This window comes from Bos grunniens, chromosome 15 (genome assembly GCF_055505025.1).
Source record: "Bos grunniens cultivar Pamir isolate PY7600 chromosome 15, Bosgru_T2T1.0, whole genome shotgun sequence".
Lineage (NCBI taxonomy): Eukaryota > Metazoa > Chordata > Mammalia > Artiodactyla > Bovidae > Bos > Bos grunniens.
The window spans coordinates 55,875,330-55,894,137 of record NC_141179.1 but is presented as its reverse complement, the minus strand read 5'-3'; the positions used below and the strand labels follow the sequence as shown (position 1 = coordinate 55,894,137).

Below are 18,808 nucleotides of genomic sequence, written 5' to 3'. Positions count from 1 at the left end.
CGTGCGCCTTAGAGCCCGTGCTCCGCAACAAGAGAGGGCACCACGATGAGAGGCCTGCACAGCGCAGCGAGTGAGTAGCCCTGGCTCGCTGCAGCTAGAGAAAGCCTGCACACAAGAAGGAAGACACACCACAGCCAAAAAAACAACTCAACTCTTTTTAAAAGCCCTACTGGAATTAGAAATTAGACTGATATTGAATTGAATTAAAAACAATAATAAAGAAACAGTTTTCAAAATGTTCAACACAGAGTTACCTTAGGACCCAGAGTTGCACCCAACAGAGTTAAAAACATGTCCATACAAAAATGTGAATATGACTGTTAGAGCAGCAGTACTCATAATAGCCAAACAATGAAGTCAAGCCAAACGTGCACTATCTGATGACTAGATAAATAAAATGTGGTGGATATTCAAAGGAATACTATTTGGCAGTAACAAGTGAAGTACTGATATATGCTACAACATGGATGAATCCTGAAAACATTATACTAATTGAAAAAAAGCCAGTTTTAAAAGGCCACAGACTCCCATTTATATGAAATTTCCAAAATAAGCAAATCCACAGAGAAAAGATTTCCATCCTTACCAAGCTAAACTAAAGGTGCTCTAATAACCCACAGATTTTGGAGAAACCCAAGTAGGGACCTGGTGTTTTCAACCCATCCAAACAGTAACTAGCCAAGCCACACCACAAGGGGAGCCTGGAGCCTTGCTAACAGCATAACAATGTAACCCTCTACCTCCCTACTGGGTAATATCAGAGGCAGCCAAGTAGAGAGAGCTTTCACTACTATGCAGTGGTGTTGAAACCACCCTATCATCTACACGGGCAGTTAGAACTCCCACCCTTAATCAACACTATCAACTCCTTTTGCATGTGCACACACACACAGAAACACTCCCCCTCTCTCTCTCTCTCTCTCTCTCACACACACACACACCTCTGCCACATGGGTGTCAACGGAAGCTTCTTGGGGAACTTGGACTTCTACCGCAACTTGGCAGTAATGAGATGGTTGCTCTTCCTTCCTCTACCAGAGGTGTCAGAGGAAGTCAGGTAAAATAGAAGATTTAAATAAGATCCAGAGACTCATAATATAATACCCCAAATGTACAAGTTTCAATGAAAAATCACTCATGATATTAAGAACTACAAAGATGTCAAGTAAATAAAAAAGGATAATCAACAAATGCCAACACTTGAGACAAACAGAAAATATAATTATCTGACAAAGATCTGAGAGTAGCTATCACAAAAATGCTTCAATAGAAATTAAGAACCTATATGGGAATAGAATCTTAAAATGAGTGGATATATGTATAACTGATTCACTATGCTGTACAGCAGAAACTAACACAACACTGTAAATAAACTACACTCCAATAAAAACTAATTTGAAAAAAGAAATTAAGAACATGCTTGAAACAAAACAGAACATCTTGACAAAAAAAAATAGAAAATCTCAATACAGAAAGTGAAAACCTAAGAACTAAAATTAAAAAACTCAATGAATGAGCTCAAAAGAAGAATGTAGGAAACAAAGAAAAGAATCTTTAATCTGTAAGACAGAACAATAGAAACTACCCAGTTTAAACAACAGAGATACAAATGAACAGAATCGCAGGAATCTGCAGAATGATACCAATTTGTATCATCAAGTACCAGGAGGAAAGTAGAAAGTGGGCAAAAATGAAAAGTACTTGTAGAAATAATGGTTACAAATTTTCCAAATTAGGCAAAATAAATCTACCAATTCAAGAAGTTAGAGAACTCCAAACAGAATAAATTACATGAAGAAAATCACAACGTAAATGAAACCAAAAGCTATGTTTTTGAAAAGGTCAATATGGATAAACTTCTAGCCAGGCTAACCAAGAGAAAAGACAGAAACTACTAATATGAGAAATGAAAGAAGGATCATCACAATCATCTCACAGACATTAAAAGAATAATTTAAAATATTATAAAAACCATCAGCAGATGAATGGATAAGAAAGCTGTGGTACATATACACAATGGAGTATTACTCAGCCATTAAAAAGAATACATTTGAATCAGTTCTAATGAGGTGGATGAAACTGCAGCCTATTATACAGAGTGAAGTAAGCCAGAAAGAAAAACACCAATACAGTATACTAACGCATATATGTGGAATTTAGAAAGATGGTAATGATAACCCTGTATATGAGACAGCGAAAGAGACTGATGTATTGAACAGTCTTTTGGACTCTGTGGGATAGGGAGAGGGTGGGATGATTTGGGAGAATGGCATTGAAACATGTGTAATATCATATATGAAACAAGTCTCCAGTCCAGGTTCGATGCATGATACTGGATGCTTGGGGCTGGTGCACTGGGACGACCCAGAGGGATGGTATGGGGAGGGAGAAGGGTTCAGGATGGGGAACACATGTATACCTGTGGCGGATTCATTTTGATATATGGCAAAACCAATACAATATTGTAAAGTTAAAAAAAAAATAAAAACATAAAAAAAAAACTCTATGCCCATAAATTTGATAACTTAGAAGAAACAGATCAACTCCATGAAAGACAATCTACCATAACTCACAGTAGGAGAAATAGAAAATCCACACAGGTCTACACACACGCACACACACCTCACAGTAGGAGAAATAGTATATATATATACACACACATATATGTATATATGTATGTCTATTCAGATTATCTATTTCTCCCAGTGTGAGTTTTGGTAGTTATGGTAGATTTTATATATATATATATATACAATTTCTTATATATAAGAAATTAAATCAATAATTAATAACCTTCAAAAACGTAAAGCACCAATCCTGATGGTTTTACTGATGGATTTTACCAAACATTTAAATAAGACATAATACCATTTTTTGAAAATCTCTCCCAAAAGTTCCAGAAGAACTTCCTAACTCATTCTATGAGGCCAGCATCATCCTCACATCAAAATCAAAGACATCACTAGAAAGGAAAATTACAAACCAATATTTCTCACAAACATAGGTGCAAAATCCCCAACAAAATATTGGCAAATCAAATCATCTATATATATAAAGAATTATACCATGGCCAAATGAACTGTATTCCAAGTATATAAGACAAAGGTTCAGCTTTCAATAATCAATTAATGGATTCACCACATCAACCAGGCTAAACAAAAAAACCACATAACCATATCAATAGGTACTGAAAAAGCATGCAACAAAATTCAACTAGAAGTAAAGAAGAACTTCATCAATTTAGTAAAGAATACTTGCCAAGAAACCTACTAACATTTGCCAAAATATTTAATGGTGAGAAGCCAGATGCTTTCCTCCTATGCTGGAGAACAACACAAGGATGTTCCCCACTTTCACCACTGCATGTACTGAAAGTCCTAGCTAAGCAATAAGGGAAGAAAAGGAAATAAAAGATATATATACTGGGAAAGAAGAAATGAAATCATCTTTGTTTACAGACGGTATGACTGTCTATGCAGAAGATTCCAAAGAATCAACAACAACAACAAAAAAAAAACCCAAAAAACCAATCTAAAACCTCCTAGAACTAATAGGTGATTATTAAGAGCAAGGTTGCATGACACAGTTTTAATACACAAAAGTCAACTGCTTTCTTACATAACAACAAAGGATAATGGGAATTTGAAATTAAAAACACAGCATCGATTATATTAGCGTGAAAGTATAAAATACTTAGGTATAAATCTAACAAATTATGTAGAAGAGCTACAAGAAGGCAACTACAAAAATCCAAAGAAAGTAGTCAAAGGAGACACCGCCCAAAATGGAGAATATCCATGTTCATGGAGAGGAAGATACTAGTAAGATATATCAATTTTTCCCAACTTGATCTACAGATTTAGCAACATTTCAGCAAATTATTTTGTGGATATCAACAAACCGATTATAAAGTTTAAAGAGAAAAGCAAAAAACCCAGAGTCACCAACAAAAGTACAAAGTAGGAAGACTGACACTGCTGCTGCTGCATTGCTTCAGTCGTGTCCGACTCTGTGCGACCCCATAGACGGCAGCCCACCAAGCTCCACTGTCCCTGGGATTCTCCAGGCACAAACATTGGAGTGGGTTGCCATTTCCTTCTCCAATGCATGAAAGTGAAAAGTGAAAGGGAAGTCGCTCAGTCGCGACCCCATGGACTGCAGCCCACCAGGCTCCTCCATCCATGGGCATCTTCTGTCAAGACTTACTATAAAGCTACAGTAATGAAGACAGTTGGGTATGGGCAAAAGAAGAGACAGACAAATCAACAGAACAGAATACAGAGCCCAGAAATATGGTCCCCAACTAATCTTTGAGAAAGGAATAAAAACAATTCAATGGAGAAAGGGTAGCCTTTTCACCAAAGGGTGCTGGAACCACTGGACACTCACATACAAACGAACAAAAACAAAATAAAGAATTTAGATACAGATTTATACGTCTCACAAAAATTAACTCAAAATCAATCACATATCTAAATGTGAAATAAAAGTTACTACAACTACACAACTTTTAAAGGATAACAGTGGAGAAAATCCAGGTAGCCTTAGGCTCGGAGATGATTTTCTACTGCTGCTTCTGCTGCTAAGTCGCTTCAGTCGTGTCCGACTCTGTGTAACCCCATAGATGGCAGCCCACCAGGCTCCCCCGTCCCTGGGATTCTCCAGGCAAGAACACTGGAGTGGGTTGCCATTTCCTTCTCCAATGCATGAAAGTAAAAAGTGAAAGTGAAGTCGCTCAGTCGTGTCCAACTCTTAGCGACCCCATGGACTGCAGCCTAATAGGCTCCTCCGTCCACGGGATTTTCCAGGCAAGAGTACTGGAGTGGGGTGCCATTGCCTTCTCCTGATTTTCTACATACATCACCAATGAGCCATGAAGGAAGAAACTGTTAAGCTGGACTTCATTAAAATTAAAACTTGTGCTCTGCAAAAATGACTATTAGTAAAATGAAAAGAGAAGCCACAGACTGGGAGAAAATATTTGAAAACCAATTATCTGATAAAGGAACAGAATACAAAATGTGCTGCTGCTGCTAAGTCGCTTCAGTCGTGTCTGACTCTGTGCAACCCCACAGATGGCAGCCCACCAGGCTCCCCCATCCCTGGGATTCTCCAGGCAAGAACACTGGAGTGGGTTGCCATTTCCTTCTCCGATGCATGAAAGTGAAAAGTGAAAGTGAAGTCGCGCAGTCGTGTACGACTCTTCGCGACCCCATGGACTGCAGCCTACCAGGCTCCTCCATCCATGGGATTTTGTGCAAAGAACTCTAAAAACTCAACAACAGAAAAATAAACAACCAAATTAAAAAATAGGCAAACAATCTAAACTGTAACCTCATCAAAGAAGATGTAGGGCATATAAAAAGCATAATAAAGTAAATAAGGATATGAAAAGATTCTCACTATAATAAGTCATCAGGGAACTGTAACTCAAACAACAATTAGATACCACTACACAACTATTGGGGCTTCCCTGGTGGCTCAAGACGGTAAAGCGTCTGCCTGCAATGCAGGAGACCTGGGTTCGATCCCTGGGTTGGGAAGATCCCCTGGAGGAGGAAATGGCAACCCACTCCAGTATTCTTGCCTGGAGAATTCCATGGACAGAGGAGCCTGATAGGCTACAGTCCATGGGATCGCAAAGAGTCGGACACGACTGAGCGACTTCACTTCACTTCACCTCACACGACTATTAAAATGGTTTAAATTGCACATACTCACAATACTAAATGTTTGCAAGGATGTGGAGCAACAGGAACTTTCACTCATGGTTGATTGATGGCAATGCAAAACGGTATAGCCATTTTAGAAGATGGTCTGGCAGTTCCTCACAAAATTAAACATAGGTTTACTAAATGATCTAAAAACTGTGTTCCTAGATATTAACCCGGATGAGCTGAAAACTTGTGTTCACACAGACCTAAACATAAATGTCTACAACAGTTTTATTCAAAACTGCTAAAACTTGGAAGCAACCAAAATATACCTCAAAAGGTTAAAAGATAAACTGTGGCATATGCAATAACAATGGAGCATTATTCAGCAAAAAGAAAAAAGGAAGAAATGAGCTATGAAAAGCTATGAGAAGACATGGAGGAACCTTAAATGAATAGAGCTAAGTTCAACATTCAGAAAACGAAGATCATGGCATCTGGTCCCATCACTTCATGGGAAATAGATGGGGAAACAGTGGAAAAGTGTCAGACTTTACTTTTTGGGCTCCAAAATCACTGCAGATGGTGACTGCAGCCATGAAATTAAAAGACACTTACTCCTTGGAAGAAAAGTTATGACCAACCTAGATAGCATATTGAAAAAGAGAGATATTACTTTGCCAACAAAGGTCTGTCTAGTCAAGGCTATGGTTTTTCCAGTGGTCATGTATGGATGTGAGAGTTGGACTGTGAAGAAAGCTGAGTGCCGAAGAATTGATGCTTTTGAACTGTGGTGTTGGAGAAGACTCTTGAGAGTCCCTTGGACTGCAAGGTGATCCAACCAGTCCATCCTAAAGGAGATCAGTCCTGGGATTTCTTTGGAAGGAATGATGCTGAAGGTGAAACTCCAATATTTTGGCCATCTCATGCGAAGAGTTGACTCATTGGAAAAGACCCTGATGCTGGGAGGGATTGGGGGTAGGAGGAGAAGGGGATGACAGAGGATGAGATGGCTGGATGCCATCACCGACTCAATGGACACGAGTTTGAATGAATTCCTGGAGTTGGTGATGGACAGACAGGCCTGGCCTGCCGTGATTCATGGGGTCACAAAGAGTCTGACAGGACTGAGAGACTGAACTGAACTGAAATGAAGTAAAAGAAACCAATCTGAAAAAGCTACATCTTATATCATCCCAACTATGTTACATTCCTATGTTACATTGTTACACTGAGTGCTGCACTCAATACAACATAAAATTTGGAAAACTCAGCAGTGGCCATAAAACTGGAAAAGGTCAGTTTTCATTCCAATCCCAAAGAAAGGCAATGCCAAAGAATGTTCAAACTACTGCATAATTGCACTCATCTCACATACTAGCAAGGTAATGCTCAAAATTCTCCAAGCCAGGCTTCAACAGTACATGAACCAAGAACTTCCAGATGTTCCAGATGGATTTAGAAAAGGCAGAAAAACCAGAGATCAAATTGCCATCCATTAGATCATAGAAAAAGCAAGAGAATTCCAGAAAAACATCTGCTTTTGCTTTACTGAGTACGCCAAAGCCTTTGCCTATGTGGACCACAACAAACTGTGGAAAATTCTTCAAGAGATGGAACACCAGACCATCTTACCTGCCTCCTGAGAAATCTGTATGTAGGTCAAAAAGCAACAGTTAGAACCGGACATTGAACAACAGACTGGTCCCAAATTGGGAATGGAGTACATCAAAGATGTATATTGTCACCCTGTTTATTTAACTTATATGCAGAGTACATCATGCAAAAAGCTGGGCTGGATGAAGCACAAGCTGGAATCAAGATTGCCGGGAGAAATATCAATAACCTCAGATATTCAGATGACACTACCTTTATTGCAGAAAGCAAAGAAGAACTAAAGAGGCTCTTGATGAAAATGAAAGAGTGAAAAAGTTGACTTAAAACTCAACATTCAAAAAATGAAGATTATGGCATCCAGTCCCATCACTTCATGGCAAACAGATGGGGAAACAATGGAAACAGTGACAGACTTTATTTTCTTGGGCTCCAAAATCACTGCAGATGGTGACTACAGCCATGAAACTAAAAGACACTTGCTCCTTGGAAGAAAAGTTATGACAAACCTAGACAGCATATTAAAAAGCAGAGAAATTACTTTGCCAACAAAAGTCTGTCTAGTCAAGGCTATGGTTTTTTCAGTAGTCATGTATGGATGTGAGAGTTTGACTATAAAGAAAGCTGAGCACTGAAGAACTGATGCTTTTGAACTGGGGTGCTGGAGAAGACTCTTGAGGGTCCCTTGGACTGCAAGGAGATCTGATCAGTCAGTCCTAAAGGAACTCAGTCCTGAATATTCATTGGAAGGACTGTTATACTGAAGCTGAAACTCCAATACTTTGGCCACGTGATCCAAAGAACTGACTCACTGGAAAATGATACTGGGAAAGATGGAAGGCAGGAGGAGAAGTGGACGACAGAGGATAAGATGGTTGGATGGCATCACTGACTTGATGGACATGAGTTTGAGCAAGCTCCAGGACTTGGTCATGGACAGGGAAGCCTGGCGTGCTGCAGTCCACTGGATCAGAGTCGGACACGACTGAACAACTGAACTGAACTGATGTTACATTCTGAAAAAACGCAAAACTGTGGAAACCTGCAGTTGCCAGGTGTTATGAGGGAAGGAGAAAAGGATAAACAGGTGAACTGTGGGAGATTTTTAGGCCGGTGAAGCGATTTTGTATGACACTGTAAAGGTGAAAACGTTATGCATTTGTCAAAACTCAGGATTATACAATAGAGTGAATCCTATTGATTCAACAACAGTAACAAATGTGCCACTCTAACACAGATGTTAACAACAAAAGAAATGGGAGGGGCAGCTTTCGGTACTTTCTGCACCATTTTTCTGTAAATATAAAACTACTCTAAAACACAAAATTCATTTTTTAAAAAAGTGATAGAACTGCACTTCAAAAAACTCAATTTTACTGAATCTTCATTTCATAAAACAAATCCCAGATACATTCTACCAAAGAATCAATTAAGTCTGCTAAATTAAGTTTGCTTATTTATCTTTCCATAAAATATTTCCTTTTTAAACCTATAAAATCATGCTTTAAACTTAACTCTGCCTCCCTTTTAATTCAAATATCCTGCCAGAATTTGCTTTCAGATAAAATGTGAAATCCTACCCCCACAATGAACATATATCTGCCTGCACATGTTTGCATTCACACACTATCACCGCACTATGAATGTATGTGCCCTTCTCTCTTAAGTCTTTATCCAGTGTCAAGAATATGGTTTTCATGGTTTTCTATAACAAAATTCTTAACTAAACGGTCCTTTTCCCAAGTCATATACTAGGTAAAATTTTAATGGGGAGAAGATACAAAATTAATTCAGTAAACTGAATAGGTTACTGAGCCCTGGGATGAGCTGGTGGAAAACTTTTAAAAGAAAAAACTCAGCATCTCCATTTGATTCCAAGACAATGAGAAAGCACGGGTACTCAGTGAGATGAGTACTGGTATGGCCTTGCTGGGGCAATGGGCATGGAAAATGACTTTTGGTAATTGTGTGGAAACTACAGCTATCGTTTCTCACCCAAAATGCTTTCTTCCTCATCTCTGAAATACTGATTCTAAACAGATGGTATGATCATCTCTTAAAGACATTCAAGCCAAGAAAACAAGCAGTAAAGCTTATTTCCAATCATTATTATTACATATGACTGGAAAATTTTATGAAATACAAGACATTTCTAGGCAATTTTTTTTCTGAACAAATCATAATATTTACGAAGGGCCTACTACGTTTTTTTAGATAAATAGAAGTGGTTTCTGCTTTCTAAGGGTTTGGGTCTAAGTGGAGACCAAAGCCATTTTGCCAACTCCCTGTAAAAACAAAAGCCAAAACCCACTGAGGACACTTATGAAAGAAAGAGGAATCAAGAAACAATCTGGGTGTCTTTGGTAATCCAGTGGAGAGATCAGTGTTTTCATATCACTGAGGGAAAAACTATATAAATTCTTAGGAACAATCATTTTCTCTAAAGAGTGCTCATTTTCCTTAACCTGAATTTTTCTACAAAACATTTAAACTAGATTCTACCTATGTAGAGGAACACACTAGAAAAGAAAAACAACTCTTCAGAGAACACAAGGATACGCATAGGTAGGACAGTTAATCTGCTCTTACTGCAGGGTACATGCTCAAACTGGGTTATGTTTATTAGAATCAAAGAACTAAGGGTACACGTTGGTCTAAATACTAAACTAATAGAGGAAGGCATGTGAATGGTATGTTTGTGTCATAGTCCATGTGCAAAAACTGGCCCATTTACAGAAATATATCAAGTCATTCAAAACCAGGATTGCTGGCTCTCATTTCTGATGAATAAACAAACCCCACCCAAGTGGAATATGAGTCTGCTTCCTTTCAAATGAACCAAAGCACTAAAAGATCTTAATGTTCCATAAGTATCTTCTAACGGGTTTCTGTGTTCTACTTACTTGTTAACTCTAAGCACAGAAGTCATAAGTGTATTTCTACTACATCATTTTTAATTGGATATTAGTGTTTTTATACAACACTGTAATCTGAAAATCACAGATATATCCATCTATTTGTAAGCACACACACTCCTTTTTATGCATCATTATAAAGATATTGATGGGCAATGTTAAAGATTCATTTCAGAATGACAGACCAATCTGTAAATGACACATTAGACAATTTTCTTCTCGTAGATTACACTGGAGCCAAAAAGGCTTAGGCAAAAGTTATCAAAGCAGGGTCCAAGAAACATGAGGGTTCCTAAAAGACCATTTCAGAGTCTGTGAGATAAAAAATATTTTCATAATACTACTAAGCTGCTATCTCCCTTTTTCACTCTCATTTTCTCATAATTGTATAGTTGAGTTTTCCAGAGTAAGATCTGTGATATCACAACAGACTGACTGCAGAAGTAAATGTGCAGATTCAGCTGTCTTTTGTTAACCCACACATTATGAATAGATATACTCTAAATTCTTTGAGATCTCTAAAATTTTTAGAGTATAAAGGGGACTTGAGTGATTTAGGGCATTATTCATCTGTATTAGTTTTCCCACCAAAAGTGGAAACAGTTAACAACCTGAAAAAAAGTTTTAGATCTAAGGCAGTTGTCCTGTAAGTTAACAAATTTGCTTCAAAATGTCATTTACAGGTTATTTCTATTGTACCTATCCCTACTTAACCACTAAGAAGTGTAAAATTTTCCTTAGAAAATATTTAATCCAACCCATTAATCTCATAGACTCAGTAGCAATACCAGGCCTAGAACTCAGGTCCAGCTAAGAAGATAAAGTGAAGTGAGTAAAAGTCACTCAGTCGTACCCAACTCTTTGCAACCCCATGGATTATACAGTCCGTAGAATTCTCCAGGCCAGAATTCTAGAGTGGGAAGCTGTTCCCTTCTCCAGGGGATCTTCCCAACCCAGGAATTGAACCGGGATCTCCTGCATTTCAGGCAGATTCTTTACCAGCTGAGCTACCAGGGAAGACCAAGGAGATAAAGCAAATATATACATAATAATAAAACATAAGGAGTTCTGCTTTTGATATAAGAGAATAACAAAGTTTAACAAAATATAAGTTTGACCTAACAAACTGGTCCTCCTGCAAGTAACTGCTATAGATGCTAGGTAAAATGCAAAAAGCTACTATTCGAGGGTTCTAAAGATTGATCAGTGGCAGGCAGATTTGGGGATAAACTCAGAACCTGGTGACACTCGGGGTAAATGCCCTCTTTCTGTTACTTTGCTTGGAGAGTGAAACACCAACAGAAAGACAATTATCATTCTGTCAAGAGGAACGAGAGAAAAGAAATTAGGCAATCCAGGTCACCAGAATGGAGGAATCTGGAGAATGGGACACCCCTAATTCTGTGTAAATTCAATCTGAGGAGTTCCCTGGTGGTAGAGTGGATAAGTGGAGAAGGCAATGGCACCCCACTCCAGTACTCTTGCCTGGAAAATCCCATAGATGGAGGAGCCTGGTGGGCTTCAGTCCATGGGGTCGCTAAGAGTCGGACATGACTGAGCGGCTTCACTTTCACTTTTCACTTTCCTGCATTGGAGAAGGAAATGGCAACCCACTCCAGTATTCTTGCCTGGAGAATCCCAGGGATGGGGGAGCCTGGTGGGCTGACCTCTATGGGGTCGCACAGAGTCAGACACGACTGAAGCGACTTAGCAGCAGCAGAGTGGATAAGAATCTGCCTGCCAATGCAGGGGACACAGGTTCAACCCTCACTGGGAAGATCCCATATGCCACATGCAGGGCAAGTAAAGCTCATGAGCCACAGCTACAGAAGCCCACATACTCTAGGGCCTGGGAGCCCCAACTATTGAGCCCATGTGCTGCAACAACTGAAGCATGTCCAATGCTCTACAACAAGAGAAGCCATCACAGTGTGAAACCCGTGCACTGCAACGAAGGAGCCCCCACTCACAGCAACTAGAGAAAGCCCAAGCACAGCAACAAAGACCCAGCACAACCAAAAATAAACTTAAAATTTTTTTAAATTCAATCTGAATCCTAAATCATATAGGCATGAGACAACAGACAGCGGCTGTGCCTAAGGATGAGAGTACTGAACTGCAATGTAAGGCAATGTCCACTGCAGGCATGACAGTTTGAGCCTAACCAAGTTAACTACCTACTAAAATGAAAACTAAAATGAAAACATTAATATCTGAAGCAAAGCAACCAAATCCAGAGATTCCACAAAACTACATCCACAATGTCCAGGGTGTGCAATACTACCCAATACACAAAAAGCCAGGAAAACGTGACTCATTCTCTTGGGAAAAGACTATCCACACATGCCAACTCTGAGATGACCCAGATGTTAAAGTTATCAGACACAGACCATAAAGTCACTATTACAAATGCACTGTGCTTAGTTGCTCAGTCGTGTCTGACTCTTTGTGACCCTATGGAACACAGCCCACCAGGTTCCTCTGTCCATGGGGTTTCTCCAGGCAAGAATACTGGAGTGGGATGCCATGCCCTCCTCCAAGGAATCTTTCCCACCCAAGGACTGAACCCAGATCTCTGGCATTGCAGGCAGATTCTTTACCCCTGAGCCACCTGGGAAGCCCACTATTATAAACATGCTAAGTGGAAAAAAAGTTAAATATTAGGTTGGTGTAAAGGTAATTACGGTTTTGGATCCTGAATTTTATATCATTGTAACTAGGCTCAAACACATCTTTCTCAAACAAAACAGGAACCATTACCATCAACACGTTTTTGCCAATGAGAAATAAGTTTGTTTTTCCTGTAGTATAAAGTATAAAAAGCTTTGCTTCAGGATTCAGTTAACTCCTGGAAAGCATTTTCTGCATTCTGTTGGTTATACAAGCATTTTCCCTACAAAATGTTGTTGAGATGCTTGAAGAAGTGGTAGTCAGTTGGCTAAAGCACAAGTGAATATGGCACATGACGTAAAACTTCACAGCCCGATTCATTCAACTTTTGAAGTGTTGGTTGTGCAATGTGAGGTCAGGCATTGTCTCAGAGAAGAACTGGACTCTTTCTGTTGATCAGTGCTGGCTGCAGGCATTGCAGTTTTCAGTGCATCGCACTGATTTGCTGAACATACTTCTCAGATATAACGGTTTCATTGGGATTCAGAAAGCTGCAGTGGATCACAGAGGCAGCAGACCACCAAACAGTGACCATGACCCTTTTATTGGTGCAAGTTTGGCTTTGGGGAGGCTTTAGAGCTTCTTCTTGGTCCAACCACAGAGCTAGTCATTGCTGGTTGTCCCATAAAATCCATTTTTTGTCACATATCACAATTTGATCAAGAAACAGTTCATTGTTGCATAGAATAAGAGATGACACTTCAAAATGACAATTTTTTGATTTGTGGTCAGCTCAAGAAGCACCCACTTATCAAGCTTTTTCACCTTTCCAATTTGCTTCAAATGTCAAATAACCACAGGATGGTCAACGTTGAGTTCTTGGGCAACTACTTGTGTAGCTGTAAGAGGACCAGTTTCAGTGATCCTCTCAGTTGGTCACTGTCAACTTCTGATGGCCGATCACTGCACTCCCCATCGTCAAAGCTCTCATCTCCTGTGCAAAACTTCTTGAACCACCACTTCACTGTATGTTGGTTAGCAGTTTCTGGGCCAAATGCGCTGTTGATGTTGTAAGTTGTCTCCACTGCTTTCTGACCCATTTTGAACTCAAATAGGAAAATTGCTCAATTTTGCTTTTTGTCTAACATCATTTGCAAAGTCTAAAATCCATATAAAATAAACAACAAGTAATAACTCACTAGCAAAAAACATAAAGCAAGACATTCACATTAAAATGATGTATAACATAACAACATTTAAGAATGTGTATCAATAGCAAATGGCAAATTTCAACAATGCAAAACTGTAATTACTTTTGCACCAACCTAATATTTTCATACTAAGTAAAAAGACATGAAATCTTGGCAGAGTGAAAATGTTAAAAATCCAGGCGAATTCTGCTACTAGTCAAGATGTAGTAGGCAAAAGGAACACTGCCTAACTAATTTTACCAGGCTACCATAATCCTAATACCATTCTAACAAAGTAATTCAAAACACTGCATCCCAATATCCTTAAGGACTGTAGGCACAAAAACTCTGAAATTATTACCAGATCAAATCTAGAAAGGTAAAAAAAAATTACACAGTATATTGTAACCATTGGTTTATTCCAGAAATGCAATGTTAGTTAAACACTTGAAATTAAATCAGTGCAGTTCACAGAATCAAGAAGAAAATGTCATGATCATTTATTTCAATAGATGTAGAAAAAGCATTTGATAAAATTCAACATCCGTTCATGACAAAAATTCAGAAATTAGGAATAAGAGGGAACTTCTGAAAACCAATAAAAGGCATTGCTAACCTTATACTTAATGAAGAAAGCATGAATCATTTTCCCTTATGATTAGAAAAAAGTAAAGGATTTCCATTTGTATCACTTTTATTCAACACTGTACTGTATGTCCTACTGCTGCTGCTGCTAAGTCGCTTCAGTCGTGTCCGACTCTGTGAGACCCCATAGATGGCAGCCCACCAGGCTCCCCCATCCATGGGATTCTCCAGGCAAGAACGCTGGAGTGGGTTGCCATTTCCTTCTCCAATGCAGGAAAGTGAAAAGTGAAAGTGAAGTCGCTCAGTTGTGTCCGACTCTTCACGACCCCATGGACTACAGCCTACCAGGCTCCTTCGTCCATGGGATTTTCCAGGCAAGAGTACTGGAGTGCCACTGCCTTCTCCACTGTATGTTCAAGTTATTGAAATAAGGCAGAAAATTTAAGTGCATAAAGTAATCCAAGTTTGCAGATATGATTGTTTATATAGAAAATCCTAAGAAAGCTACAAAATAACTGCTGCTGCTGCTAAGTCGCTTCAGTCCTGTCTGACTCTGTGCAACCCCATGGACAAAATAACTACTAAATTTTAAAAGTTAGTAAGATTGAAAGATGCAAAGTAACTAACTTAAACTGAATTGTATTCTTATATATTTGCAGTAAACAAATGAGAAACAAAATTTCAAAACAATTCCCCTTACAATAATGTCAAAAACAAATAAAAAGCTTCCCATAAAATACTTAGAAAAAACATAAATAAAAGATGCCCAGAATCTGTGCAGTGCAAGCTGCAGAATATTATTGAGAAAATTAAAGAAAAAATCAAAATAAAAGAGATATATGCCATGTTCATGGATTGGAGAACTTGATATTGTTAAGATTGCAATTCTCTACAAATTGATCCACAAATACTGAACAAATTTCCAGTAGGCTTTTTCTTTTTTTGGTAGAAAGTGTAAGTTGATTCTCAAATTCACTTGTAAATACAAAAAACCTAGAAAACCCACGGGAATTATTCAGTAAGAACCACGTTGGAGAACTTACTTCATCTGGTTTTAAGATGACAAAGATATAATAATATAATAGTAAGGGAGTTTGGTATTGGTAAAGGGCAGACATATAGATCAATGGATCAAAATAGAGAATCCAGAAATAAATGCACTCATCTATGGTCAATTGATTTAAGACAAACTTTCAATTAAATTACATGGGGAAAGGAAAGACTGGTCAAGAAACGATGCTAAATCAACCAGACATTCATACAGAAAACGTTACCTCACTTAATTCACTAAAAAAAAAAACTTAAGATGGATCATAGATCTAAATGTAAGCCCAAAACTGTAAAATTTCTAGAAGAAAACACCAAAGAAAATTTATATGACTTGGGGTTAGGCAGAGATTTCCTAGAAAGAACACAAAAAGCCCTAAACATAAAATTTTTTTAAATGTACTAGATTTCATCAAACTTTAAAACTTTTGCTCTTTAAAGCATCATTAAGAACACAAAAAGGCAAGCCACAAACTTGAAGAAAATATTCCCAACATACATATCAGATAAAGGATGTGTATCCAAAAACACACACAAATACACGTGCCCACATGGTCTTTAACCACAACATATAAAGACAAAAACCTATTTAAAAATGAGGGGAAAAATATGACCTCCTTACAAAGTACACAAGGACTAAAAAAGTAAGCAAATAAATTGTACTAATGGTTTCTCACTATCAGAAAAAGATACTACAATAAACACAATGAAGGGAAAGACCAGAATAAACTCTGTGGAGTTTGAATATATTGGTATGAACTCATGTTAATTTTAATACACAGAGAGACAGATATTTGTGTATACCAGTTCTGTCCACTGAGAGGGCCTAGAAGCAGTTACAACTCAACTGCAATGGCACACTTGTGCCCAGATCTTGTTTCTAAATATCATTATTCAGTGAAAGGAACAGGACTCCTAGGAGAAATGGCTGAGTCTAGGGCTGAGACCGGGATCACATAGTGCGAGAAATTAAGAATCTGTTGTAAAAAGCAAAAAAACATAAAAGAAGAGATGAGGGCAAAAAGACACAGAAGCCAACTTGAGAGAACTCTAATGCCACAGCTGAAACAAGAAAACAAATAACAATGTATGAGATTGCAAGCTAAAGTATAAAATATATAGATAAAATCCATGCTGATGATTAAATGATCGAATAAATAAATAAATGAGTGGGGGAAGAAGGGACCAATCTTCCTCACAAAGAATTCCAAATAATGTGTTAAGATTGTCTCCCCTCCAGGAGGTGGAGCTGAAGTCCCCTCTTCTTGAGTGGAGGCCAAGTTGAGCATCTTGCTTTCCAAACACTGAGTACAGAAAGAGAACTTTAGAGTGCGTAAATGTAGGAGACATTACCTTTAACCAAGGGATCAAGGTTACTATTAGCAGTGATTAGTCATGATTTAAAAGTAGGAAAGAACAAAAAATTGTCAAAGATCAGAGAAGCCTAGGATGTCATGATGACTAAATAAATGTGGTGTCCTGGACTGGATATTGGAACAAAAAAAAAAAGACATTAGAACCGAGTTTAACTGCAACAAAACATCAGGCAAACCCCAATCAAGGGATATTATATAAAACAGCTGACCAAGTAATCCTTAAAACTGTCAAGCTCATACAAAAATCAGTCTGAAGAATTTTCACAACTAAAGAGTCTAACAAAGCATAACTACTAAAAGCAATATGGTTTTCTGGATGGGATTCTGGAACAGAAAAGGTATATTAAGGTAAAAATTAAGGAAATCTGGAAGGAAAAGCAATTTGACAAAACCCAAAACATTTAAGCAAAAGAAAACAAAATGATAACAGCAGAAATTTCTTAAAAAACATAATTACATGCCACCAAAATTATGTTGGACATTGATGACAAGATGCCAAAGTTCAGGAAGTATGAACCTAATTTCTTCTAACAGTTAATTACATCTGATCTTAGAAGGTAATCTAATTTCTTTCTACATCAAATATGCCTTCTGACTGTATTTATACTTAGACTAAAATTAATCCTTATACATTGAAAATGATTGGGTTGAAGAATAAGGACCTTGGGCCAATTTGAAAAGGGAATGAAGGAAAAAAGGTAATAGTAACAGCTTCTAATTTATTACACATAAATCTCACAGTAGGTAACAAACAAGTATTACTTCTTGAAAAAAAAGCAAGAAAACCAAAATTTCTGACTCTGTCTCATGATCATAGGAAAGTTGCTTACTTTCTTTAGGTCTCATTTTTCTGTTCCTTAAAAAGATATTATACTAGATTTATTCTTAAATTCAAAAAATATTTACTGAGCAGACCTACTGTGTCCACCACTACACTGGAAAATACAGCCATGAAGAAGAAAAAAAAGACAAAACTCCCTCTCCTCATAGAGTTTAGAGAGACAAAATACATATGTAAAGTGTATAGCATGTTAAACGGTAATATTTTTACGGAGAAAATCAAAGAGGGAAGGGAACAGAATGTACCAGTCGGGTGTGGTTTTCAGTGAGGTTATAAAGGAACGAGATTTCTTGGTTCACTTTCAGTTCACAAATCCCATGATTTTGTTCTCTGTTGACTAGGCTGCATAAAAACACACAGTGAACCTCTGAACCTGAGCTCTTTAAACTCCTACATTCTATCATCTTGCTCTGCATGTCACCACTTATATTTTAGAAAAATAGGATTAAACATACATTTTTCCATACTAAGACAAAGCATATGCTGTCACTTAATGAAATAAGTAATTTCCCAGTCTTGCCTTGGGAGAGGAAAATAAGAAAAAACCTAGCAGTTTCTCATCAGACAAAGGCTCTAAAAATGTGGTATTTTTGTACACTATAGAAAGGATCAAAATTAGCTATTTTTTCCTCTTCCTCCAATATATTTGTGGCCTGGAGTTTGGCCCTTTTGGGGGCCTGAGTTACAGGAGGAGGTTTAACAGCTTCTCCAAAGTGGAAGATTTTCCACAGGCAAGAAAAGTCATATGAATAACAAGTATTATTACAATAGTTATTGCAGCTACCACATTTTGCATGCCAGCCATGTACAGGCACAGAACTAGCCATTTTTTATAGGTTTAGGTTTAGGTTGAGTTACATGACACTGCCATTTATAGGTCAAAATCATCAGTTTTATATAGATTAAATACTTTATCATCCATTAATTTTGAATTCCAAGAAAGAAAATCTATGTAGGTTAATTGCTTTTCTAGAGT

The 18,808-nt window shown here is 37.9% G+C and overlaps 1 protein-coding gene across 14 annotated transcripts in view; it reads right to left on the bottom strand.

The window, feature by feature from the left end:
• UVRAG (UV radiation resistance associated) overlaps nucleotides 1–18,808 on the bottom strand; it is a 331,316-nt gene that overhangs the window by 165,254 nt on the left and 147,254 nt on the right. The gene's annotated exons all lie outside the window — the stretch shown is intronic.